The sequence below is a fragment of the Macaca nemestrina genome, chromosome 20 (genome assembly GCF_043159975.1).
Source record: "Macaca nemestrina isolate mMacNem1 chromosome 20, mMacNem.hap1, whole genome shotgun sequence".
Lineage (NCBI taxonomy): Eukaryota > Metazoa > Chordata > Mammalia > Primates > Cercopithecidae > Macaca > Macaca nemestrina.
The window spans coordinates 41,459,144-41,469,756 of record NC_092144.1 but is presented as its reverse complement, the minus strand read 5'-3'; the positions used below and the strand labels follow the sequence as shown (position 1 = coordinate 41,469,756).

The 10,613-nt window shown below is 47.7% G+C and overlaps 1 long non-coding RNA gene across 2 annotated transcripts; it reads left to right on the top strand.

Annotated features, from left to right (window-relative positions):
- Positions 1–476: 476 nt before the first annotated feature.
- LOC139360294 (uncharacterized) lies at positions 477–9,504 on the top strand. 2 transcript variants are annotated; one of them, XR_011617595.1, is made up of 4 exons: positions 485–524; positions 648–719; positions 5,977–6,216; positions 9,384–9,504. It is a non-coding gene; the product is annotated as an uncharacterized lncRNA (long non-coding RNA). The 2 variants fall into 2 exon arrangements; XR_011617596.1 differs by lacking the exons at positions 5,977–6,216; positions 9,384–9,504 and adding an exon at positions 793–1,515 and having other exon boundaries at positions 477–524.
- Positions 9,505–10,613: the final 1,109 nt, after the last annotated feature.

Below are 10,613 nucleotides of genomic sequence, written 5' to 3'. Positions count from 1 at the left end.
GAGTTGGAGGCTGCAGTAAGCTACGATTGTGCCACTGCACTGCAGTCTGGGTGACAGAGTGAGACTCTGTCCCTCTTAAAAATAGTAAAAAAGGACACTGCTTGGTTATGAAAGCAGTTATCGTGTTCCTTCCCAGCTTGTTGGGACATGAGGTTTCTTCAGAGGAAAATCTGACTTTTATAGTTGGAGAGTCTCTGACCTTGAGTGGCGTCAGCCTGGTGGCGACCCCAGTGGAGAAGGCCCCATGATGATGGTGTGACTTCATGTGGGATTCCAGCTTAGCAAGACCCCACAAGGGGCTTCAAAGCACAGCTTCTCAACGCAAATCCATCTGAGGGGGGTGTTCCATCCCCCAAGAGGGGCTGGGCTGGCTTGGGTGGGTGTCACTGCCAGGGAGCTGGATGTTTCCAAGGAGACTGATTGTTGGGTCTCAGGTAGGGAGGGATGGCTTTGTCCTCAAAGGCATTCAAGGTTGGTCTGACCCCAAGAACTGTACAGCAGCAGCAGCAGTTCAGCTGGCAGAGGTGTGCTCTTGAACCACTCTTCACATGTCCCTACTATCTTCTGGGTATTTTCCTGAGGTCAGAGGCACCAGGGGCCCAGTGAAGTCACCTCCCCTTTCTCTCTCTTCTTCCTCGTGGCCCCAGGTGCTGTTGCTGAGCTGGGAGTGGAAAGCATATTTTCTCTTCGTGACACAGGGTGTACCTGCTCATGGAAAGGTGAGAGGTGGTGACAGTAGGGGTGGGGACTCCACCATAGGACCTATTGAGCTGGGGTCTTCATCCGTTCCAGCTCCTGGGCCAGAAGGAGCCTCACCATGGCTTCATGATGGCCTCACCATGGAACGCAAGAGCAAGGCTGCCACAGGACTGCTCCTACCCTCCCAAGAGCCACTCTCAAACAGCTACCAAATGGCAGCCAGCAACCCGGGGTGAAGAGAAGGGCAGTAAATGGATGTGGTCCTAGTGAAGTCTTCTAACAAGATTTCTGCCAGACTCTTTTTTTTTTGAGACAGAGTCTTACTCTGTCACCCAGGCTGGAGTGCAGTGGCACAATCTCGGCTCACTGCAACCTCTGCCTCCCAGGTTCAAGCAATTCTCATGCCTCAGCCTCCCAAGTAGCTGGGATTACAGGCATGAGCCACCACGCCCGGCTAATGTTTTGTATTTTTAGTAGAGACGGGGTTTCATCATGTTGGCCAGGCTGGTCTCAAACTCCTGACTTCAAGTGATCCGCTCGCCTTGGCCTCCCAAAGTGCTGGGATTACAGACATGAGTCACTGCGCCTGGCCTGCAAGACTCTTTTTATATATATATATATTTCAGTGCTGTGTACTGCAACAGGAAGGATCTCTATTAATGCTGGTGGTACTAGGAGATAACATGCAATGCCGCCTACCCTTCTATTGACTCTTCAGTAGTATCAAGGAAGAAAAGGAAAATAACGAGTAGCCTGGAAGAAGCTTTAAGCTCAAGTTAGATGAAGTGTGCTGTCTGGATTTTCCCCAGACCTTCTCTGTCCATGATAAACAGAGCGAGAGCTGGGATAGGTTTTTGAACAATTGCATTGCAGCCATGTTGATGTGGGTGGTGTAATGAAAGTTGGAAAAATCAGAGTGATTTGAAGAGTATGTTTGTACTTTATTTAGTTTTCTGCTTGGAGCTAGCAAACATTCTCTGCCTAATAGTACTGGTTAGTTTTGTCAAAGACCAAGAGCAGGGAAATATGTCACTGCAGTCTATGAATTATCCATGCAACTGGGAAGTGTGTTTCTTTACTTAACTTTCTCTATTCAAAGCAAACTTATTTTTTCCTCTTGTAATTCTGGGGAAAAAAAAAATACCCTAACCCCTCAGACAGTGACATTACTGTCACCTGCTTAAAATAGTATGACGTTCTTCCAGTCTTAGAATACTCTCTAGGGCTCTCTGTTTTCCATGAAAGCATTTATTTCAGTCAAAATACTTCATGCTTTTTCTCCACTCCGACACTTCACCAAAAAGGAGCTGTAAGAAAATATAGCAGCTCAAAACCGCCATGTCATTTTTAAAGGAGCTATTTTCTTTTTTGACTAATCAACCTTCATTGTCTCCTTGGGTACTGAAGGAGCCACAGGACTGGGTGGCGACTGTGGCCCCCGGAAAGAACTGATCTCTCAGCTGCCTCTGTGACTACACGTGTCTAGGGGTCTGGAGCCTGCCTGGGAGGGGTCCCTGGAGAGGGCAGGGGCTGACACTCCCGTGCACCCTCACCCCGGAGTTGACATCGCTGGTCTGTTACACCCGCATTCTTCTTCTCCCCTGATTGGGCTAGGACCAGGTGCAGGCCTCTCTCCTCCTCCCGTCATCCCTCCTGGCTTCTGCAGGCCTCATCCTGGAAAGCCAGGAGGGCCGCCCCCATCTCCCGCATGATGAACCTTTTGAATATTCGGACGTGGGCTCCTGGTCGGAGATGTCATGTCTTTCCCTCTGTTGTTAGTCCAGAGACAACACGGACCCCCCTGGTTTACCTGTGTAGTCCCAGGGCGTCTCAGGTGCCAGGAGCCGCTGCCACGAGCGCCTCGTCTCCTGTCAGATGTGGTTGGCGAGAGACGAGGACAGCATGACCACTGGGCACCACACAGTACAGAGGTCAGCGTGCAAGGACAGCGGGACGGCAGTGATGTGGCCATGACTACTTGTCAAATGAGTGGAGAAGAAGATCGGGGAGGGCGGGGGGAGACAGTGGCAGGCAGGACAGTCGGGAAGCGGAGGGGGGACTGCAGAGAGAAAAGTCCTGTCATCCCTGATGAAATATTCAGTGTTGTCGGTGATGTTTCATAGGCGGTTTCCCCCCAGGGGGTGGATTTCTAGATCATTCTTCAGGCCCCTCGGAGGCGATGAGAGCACTTTGTTTAATAGATTGGCGGTGCTCATCAGAGATATCTGTAATGCATTGCCAGTGGTTTAATGTTGGGAGACCCTGGAAAGTCCAAGCTGACTCTATTGTGTGCCAGCATCACACACGTGCATGTGTGGGTGCAAGCCCTCACATTCGGGACGTACATCATCCCTGCCAAAAATGACTTTTGCCTCCAGCACGCCACCTTTTTAAGCCTATAGAACTCCGAAACTGCTGTATAGTAACAAGTTTGTGAGATTTTGGAAAGGAAACCACAGTAATGATGCCAGTTCTTATGATCATAAATAATCATAATTAACAGGACTGCTGTATATTTATGTTGGTTTGTTTTCAGACACTTTTCATTTTATTTTGAATTTTTTCATATTGTGTTGACTTGAAACACTTCTGTCTATAGCGTGGCGTGCTTCTACAGAACACTGGAGAGCAGCATACTTTATTTGTCCTCGGAAACAGACCACAATAATGTGGGAACTTCTATCTGCTGGCAGGTTCACAGAATGGTGATATTAGTCCCATTGAAATTGCTATATATTAGACAGAGAATCAAAAGCTAAACGTTTAGAGTTTTTTTCTTGGACCAGTAACATTTTTCTGACTTTCCTCATGTATCCAGAATACTGCCTCAGGAAAGCACGTGTACATATTCTCCAGTTTAAATTCCTGACAAGCTTGGGTAGGATAACATGACAATAAATAATTGCGCTATGTCTGAAAATGTATGATGACTCATGGTTAAACGCCTGGGAAGGAGAACAATAGCTCTCATTCTGACACTGAAAGAGAGGCTGGGGCCTGGGTCCTCAGTGATCAATAATCTATAGCCCATACATTGATTCTGGGTGGAACGTGGGGTAAAAAGCTCAGAAAATCCAGCGTCCCAGGAAAGTGATGATGTGCACCCGGGGGGTGAGAAATTAGACCTCATTTACATGAATCTCATGTCAATAAGCCTTTGGTTGCTGTTCCAGAGCGGAGACATATCCTCTGTAAATTTCCAGTTGTGAATTTACAGCCAGGTGTCTCTCCCTCTAAATTCCCCCCCCGCCCCTCCAAGGAAGGGCTCCCGTCTCTATGTTTCATCTGTGTGCAGGCACCCCCTCCCAGCTCCTTCTCTCAGAAGGAAAAGAGGCTCTGCTGGGGAGGCCACGACAGCTTCAGAATGGAACGATCTTTCCAGCTAGCAGAAATTGAAACAAAAAGTTTGTTTTTCCTTCTTTCTCTCTCTGGCTTTCCCTGGGTTGTGATTTTAAACTTCTAATATGTGCATACTGGTGAAGCATTGTCCCTACTTAAATTATTTGTCTCCCTGTATGGCAGTTTTGCTGGGAAATGAACTATTCATGTAGCTTTTAGAATCACCATGGGTTTACATTAAAGCCTTAGGCCAGGTCTACACAGGCAAAGACCAAAGATGATTATGATTATGATTTCAAGCTCTCCTTTCCTGTGACTATCAGGATATTTCATCCAGAAGCAATAGCAATTTTATTATTTTTCTTTATTTTTTTTTTATTCCTCGTCCTCCAGCTCATGGGGGCTCCCTCGCTCTGGCCTCAGTGGATGTCGGGGTGCCTGACTCCATAAGGACTCATTGGTTCCGGGCAGCTGGGCCCTGTTTGATTGCAGGAATGGACCCAAAAGTGCAGCTGGATAGCAGAGAACTTGAAGGGGGCCACTGGGGGTGTGGGGAAGGAGGGGTGGGGATGAGAGCTGTTGAAGGGTAAGGAGAAGCAAGAAAGGTCTCGTGACAGAGAGTTACCAGACCTGGTCTCCCGTCCTATAGCGTAATCAAAGGTCCTGTTCGGGGTGCCCCCTGGAGGCTTGGAGACAGCTCCTTGGTCCAGGGCTTTGCTAGATGGTTTCCATGGAAACAGACAAGGGCCAAGGGAGCCAGAAGACAGGGGAAGAACATGGTGGCTGCTGAGTGGGTGCTTTGCAGAGGGCAGGAGGAGAGAGCTGAATTCCAGAATCAAGGCGGTGGGGCTCGAGTCATTATAGTTTGGTATTTAAAGTGAGCATGACCCCATTTCTGCCCCCCTGGGAGGCTGGTAGCATGTGGACATACCAGATTCCCAGTTTTGCCAAAGTCCAGGCAAAGTAGCTGGGGCAGCCCATTCACGCTTCACGCTTCTGTCTCTGCCCTGCCTCTGCAGGCAGGCGTGCGTATCCTCATCCCGTGGAGATGGGCAGCACCCTGTGCTTTGACTCCCTGTGAAATGATGGAAGGAGCTTTGCTCTCAGTTGACTCAGAGTTCTCTAGTCCAGTAGGATCCCAAGTTCCAGCAAAGAAAGGGTGCTAGGTCTGGCTGACGAAATGCAGAATATAGAGCTATTATCGTTAATAGTGATCTCCTAGTGAACTGGCAACACCAGACTTTTTTTATTGCTTACTCTGTACCAAGCACTTTATCTGCTCTGTCTCACTCTTTTTTGTTTTGTTTTGTTTTTTGAGATGGAGTCTTACTCTGTCACCCAGGCTGGAGTGCAGTGGCTTGATCTGGGCTCACTGCAACCTCCTGCTCCCAGGCTTAAATGATTCTCCTGCCTCAGCCTCCCGAGTAGCTGGAATACAAGAGTGTGCTACCACGCCCAGCTAATTTTTGTATTTTTAGTAGAGACGGGGTTTCAGCATGTTGGCCAGGCTGGTCTCGAACTCCTGACCTCAGGTGATCCACCTGCCTTGGCTTCTCAACCTGCTGAAAATACAGGCATGAGCCACCTCACCTGGCCCATCTCATTCTTTTAATGACTCCCTGAGATAGATAAGATTATTTTTTTCTTTTGTATCCATTTTACAGATGCAGAGGCTGAGGCTTAAAAAGATTACATGTTTTGTCCAAACTTGTAGAGTTAGTGGAGCAGGAATCTGAACCTAGGCAGTCTAATTTTAGAGCCTGCATTCCCTGCTTCCCTAAATCATGACAAACACCGCATCCCCATGCATTTTCTCATGGATGTTGCTCAGCTGGGGAGTTGGGGGATAAGTAAGGAACCCTGGCCTAGAAGCTGGGAAACCTGAGTTCTTCCATTTGCTGGCTGTGTGGTCTTGAGCAAGCCACATCCTTTCTTTAGGTCTCAGTTTATTTATCCATCAAACAGAGGCTTGGACTGGATTAATCCTTGAGGTCCACCCAGGTGCCAGAGCAGGATGTTCTCCTAAAATGAAACTTCAGGACATGACTGGGGCATCTCCTGAGGACATGCAGGGTGAAACGAGCATTTGGGGACGCCTTCATTGCCTGTGGTGTTGCAAAACCGCACCGGTGTCATAGTTCTTCATTGACACTGGACTGCCAGAGACTAAACCAACAGGTATGTGCTGAGAATCAGGATGGTTGCGGTGGCAGGTGACTGACCTCCTGTGGGCATGCACACTCTCTTACCTGGCCCATCTGCTTGCTGGTCATTCTCTCCTCCAGCCCATGCCAGCCTCTGACCTCAGGGTGCAGGGAGCGAAGCGGGGGGATGGGGGGGTGCATCCCTGGGAAAAGATCCCTGGGCAGAGTACTTAAGAGAATCTTCAAGGGAAAACAATCTTTTCTAATCTAATGTGAAAAACTTTGCTTTCTTGGGTACTGAGCTTTCTCAAGGCGGGGTTAATTCATCAACACTCCTTTGATTAAAGCTGTGCTTTCCTTCTCACTCAGTGTCGGGGGCTTCCCTGGCTGAAGGGAGCTGAATTCTAAGGCATCTTGAAAACTCCTTGAAGGGAAGGGGCACGTTTTTCATTCCTGAGGTGGGATGGAGATTTTCATTCTGGAGAGGCCTCTGTTGCCCACCCCTCATCACCCATTCACCAGCCTTCCCTGCCCCTCCTCCTGCCCAGGAGGCTGGTCCTGCAGGCTGCCCATGCTGGCCAGTGCCAATTAGATTTGCCCATTGGGAAGCTGCAAAAGGGGATGAGAGAACAAGGCGGGTGTGCTGTCTCAAGCTCCCTTTCTGCTTTGGGGCCAGGTATCTGGCAGAACTTCAGCTCTGCCTTCCTCAGAGGAAGGTTCCTGGGCCAGCTCATGAGGCTCTGGGAACACAGTGTCATCCCTCGGCCGTTTGGATGCTGTCTGGTCCATCGCTGGCCCCATCTGTGATAAATTATCTTTCCTGCACTTCCCTGCCTCATGTGATCTCTCTCTAGTCAGGCATCTGCTAATACTCCTATTAGTAAGAGACAGGTAAGGTAAATGGCTACTACTAAAAAGTCAAAAAATAACAAGTGCTGGCGAGGCTGTGGAGAAAAGGGAACGCTTACACACTGTTTGTGGGAGTGTAAATTAGTTCAACCATTGTGCAAGACAGCATGGCAATTCCTCAAAGACTTAAAAACAGAACTACCATCCGACCCGGCAATCCCGTTACTGGGTGTATATGCAAAGGGATACAAATTGTTCTACCATAAAGACACATGCATGTATACATTCATTGCAGCACTATTTACAATAGCAAAGACAAGGAGTCAACCTAAATACACACTGATGGTAGACCGGATAAAGAAAACATGGTACATATACACCATGGAATACTATGCAGCCGTATAAAAGAATGAGATAGTGTCCTTTTCAGGAACATGGATGGAGCTGGAGGCCATTATCCTTAGCAAACTAATGCAGGAACAGAAACCCAAATACTGCATGTTCTCACTTACAAGTGGGAGCTAAATGATGAGAACACGCGGACACATAGAGGGGAACAATGCACACTGGGGTCTGTCAGAAGGTGAAGTGTGGGAGGTGGGAGAGGATCAGGAAAAACAACTAATGAGTACTAAGCTTAATAATCTGGGTGACAGAATAATCTGTACAACAAACCCCCATGACACAAGTTTACCTTTATAACAAACCTGCACATGTACCCCTGAACCAAAAATAAGAGTTAAATTTAAAAAAGGAGGTAGGTGAGGTACGGGTGTTCCCAGCTCGGTGAGGAAACGAAATCCCAGGGAGGTGCTGATGGCCAAAGTCACAGAACAGTTTTATGCATGAGCTGGGACTCCAACCAGAGCCTTCCAATTCCAAATTTGGTATTATTTCCGTCGTTCTCCTCGCTGGATGATTGCGCTTACCAAAAACTTTTGGTTGTTCATGACAGGAAGGCTTTCTTAAACATTTAGCTTGGCAAATGCAAGCAAACCAGTCATGTAATTCACACATTTCCCAATTGTTTCCACGGCCGTAGGCAAGAGCGCTCATTCAGCCTTAAATGAGAACCTACAAATTTTAAAGAATATTAATGATACTGAGATACACAGGAAGATGGTTATTTATCCTGTTGACCAACATGAAAATATAAAGCAAATGATTAGCAAAAGACAAGCAGAATGTGTATTTACATGTTATGATATACGCAGGGGTAAAATGAGTGGTACAAATGTATTTTTAATTTGAGTGTATTTATTACTTGTGAAAGTGAAGACTAATTATACTGTCTCCATTCTGGTATTATAAGAGAGGTTCAAATGCAAGCTCAACCCCCACCCCTCCACCCCTTACATTGCTTCCAGCATTGCAGACCGCGTCTCTGGCGGGGTGGGTGCTGGAACGGGTTTCTGGAAGGAGACTTGAAGGACAAAAGGGAGGCAGATTTAGCTTCTCTTGTCACCTTCTCCTCAAATTGCCCATCCAGTTCTGTGCATAATTGCGACTTCCTCCTGCAACTTCTCAGTCTTGTATCTAAGGCCGTAATTCAATTCTTTCCCAGTGGACATCCGAGGGGGCAACCCACCAAGAGATGCACATGAGGTGTGGCGAATCTGTCCACCGTGGTTTTAAATCACCGGGCTACAGCCGATGCCGCCAGAGTCCTGGGCGGTGGATGGGCTGCGTGTTGCCGGAGTTGCAGTGAATTCTAATTATAGGCTCTAACTGGCTTCCGAAGGCAGTTATGAACTTCAGTGAGGGCAAGCAGTTATTCTTGGCGGCTGACACAGAGGCCTGACTTACAGCGAGGTGCCTTTCTGGCAGAACTCAGTGAGGGAGTGATGGAGAAGGATGAGCGGCATTCCCTGGGTAGAAGTCCTTCCCTGTCTCTAGCGGCTACTGCTCTGCACTCCCGTGGGCTGCTCCTACTCTCTGCCCTCCGTCTTTTATATTGTATTTTATTTCATTCTTTAAAAAAATTTTTTTTTTACTTTAAGTTCTGGGATACATGTGCAGAATGTGCAGGTTTGTTACATAGGTATACATGTGCCATGGTGATTTGCTGCACCTATCAATTCGTCATCTAGGTTTTAAGCTCCTCATGCATTAGGCATTTGTCCTAATGCTCTCCCTCCCCATGCCCCCAACCCCTGACAGGCCCCGCTGTGTGATGTTCCCCTCCCTGTGTCCTTGTGTTCTCACTGTTCAGCTCCCACTTATGAGTGAGATTGCAGTGTCTGGTTTTCTGGTCCTGTGTTAGTTTGCTGAGAATGATGGTGTCCAGCTTCATCCATGTTTCTGCAAAGGACATGAACCATGAACTCAGTCCTGTTTTTTTTTTTTTTTTAGATGGAGTCTCGCTGTCTCGCCCAGGCTGGAGTGCAGTGGCCTGATCTCCACTCACTGCAAACTTCGCCTCTCAGGTTCAAGCAATTCTCTGCCTCAGCCTCCTGAGTAGCTGGGATTACAGGTGCCCACCACCACGCCCAGCTAATTTTAACTCATTCTTTTTTATGGTTGCATAGTATTTCATGGTATATATGTGCCGCGTTTTCTTTATTCAGTCTATCATTGTGGAGAAATAGGAATGCTTTCACACCGTTGGTGGGAATGTAAATTAGTTCAACTATTGTGGAAGACAGTGTGGCGATTCCTCAAGGATCTAGAACCAGAAATACCATTTGACCGAGCCATTCCATAACTGGGTATATACTCAAAGGATTATAAATCATTCTACTATATTTTATTCTTTTAGAGGTGGGGTCTCCCTCTGTCTCCCAGGCTGGAGAGACATGGTACAATCACAGCTCACTGCAGCCTAGAACTCTCAGGCTCAAGCAATCCTCCTCTTGGCCTCCTGAGAATCTGGGACTACAGGCACGTGCCACCTTGCCTGACTAATTTTTAATTTAATTTAATTTTTTTTTTTTGCTGAGATGGGATCTCACTGTGTTGCCCAGGCTGGTCTTGAACTCCAGGGCTCAAGGGGGCTCCCGCCTCGGCTTCCCAACGTGCTGGGATTACAGGTGTGAGTCACTACACCCAGCCACTCTTGGTCTTTATTCAGATTGGGGGCTTCCAAGCTTTAGTCTGTGGTTCTCAAGCTTGGCTGCACAGCAGAGCCATCTGGAGAGCTTCAAAAAACCCCAGTGCCCAAGTGGCACCCCAGACCAGTTAAATAAGAAATTCTGCACTGAGACCAGGTGATTCCACTGTTCAGCCAGGGTTGAGAATCATTGTCCTAGGTGGTGGCACATGTGGGCCCTTTCCTGCCTTCTCCTCTCAAGAATGGGGCTTACTAGGGATTGTTGGTGGGCAGGGAGGTGGGGGTGGCGGTGGCGGTGGCGGGGGCTGCCTCTGCAGGTTGATATTTGTTTGTGGTAAACTTATCACCGCTTGTAGTTTGATTCTCAACCTCACAAATCTAGAAACAAGATTTTATTCTGATTCTGAGAGTGAATCTGTCTCTTAGGTGTGAACTCACATTAGTCAAGGCCATGAGACTGATGTATAAACCCAGAAACCCAATGTGTAATTTAACAGTGAAAAAGAAAACGGCATGTGTATTAGTCCATTTTC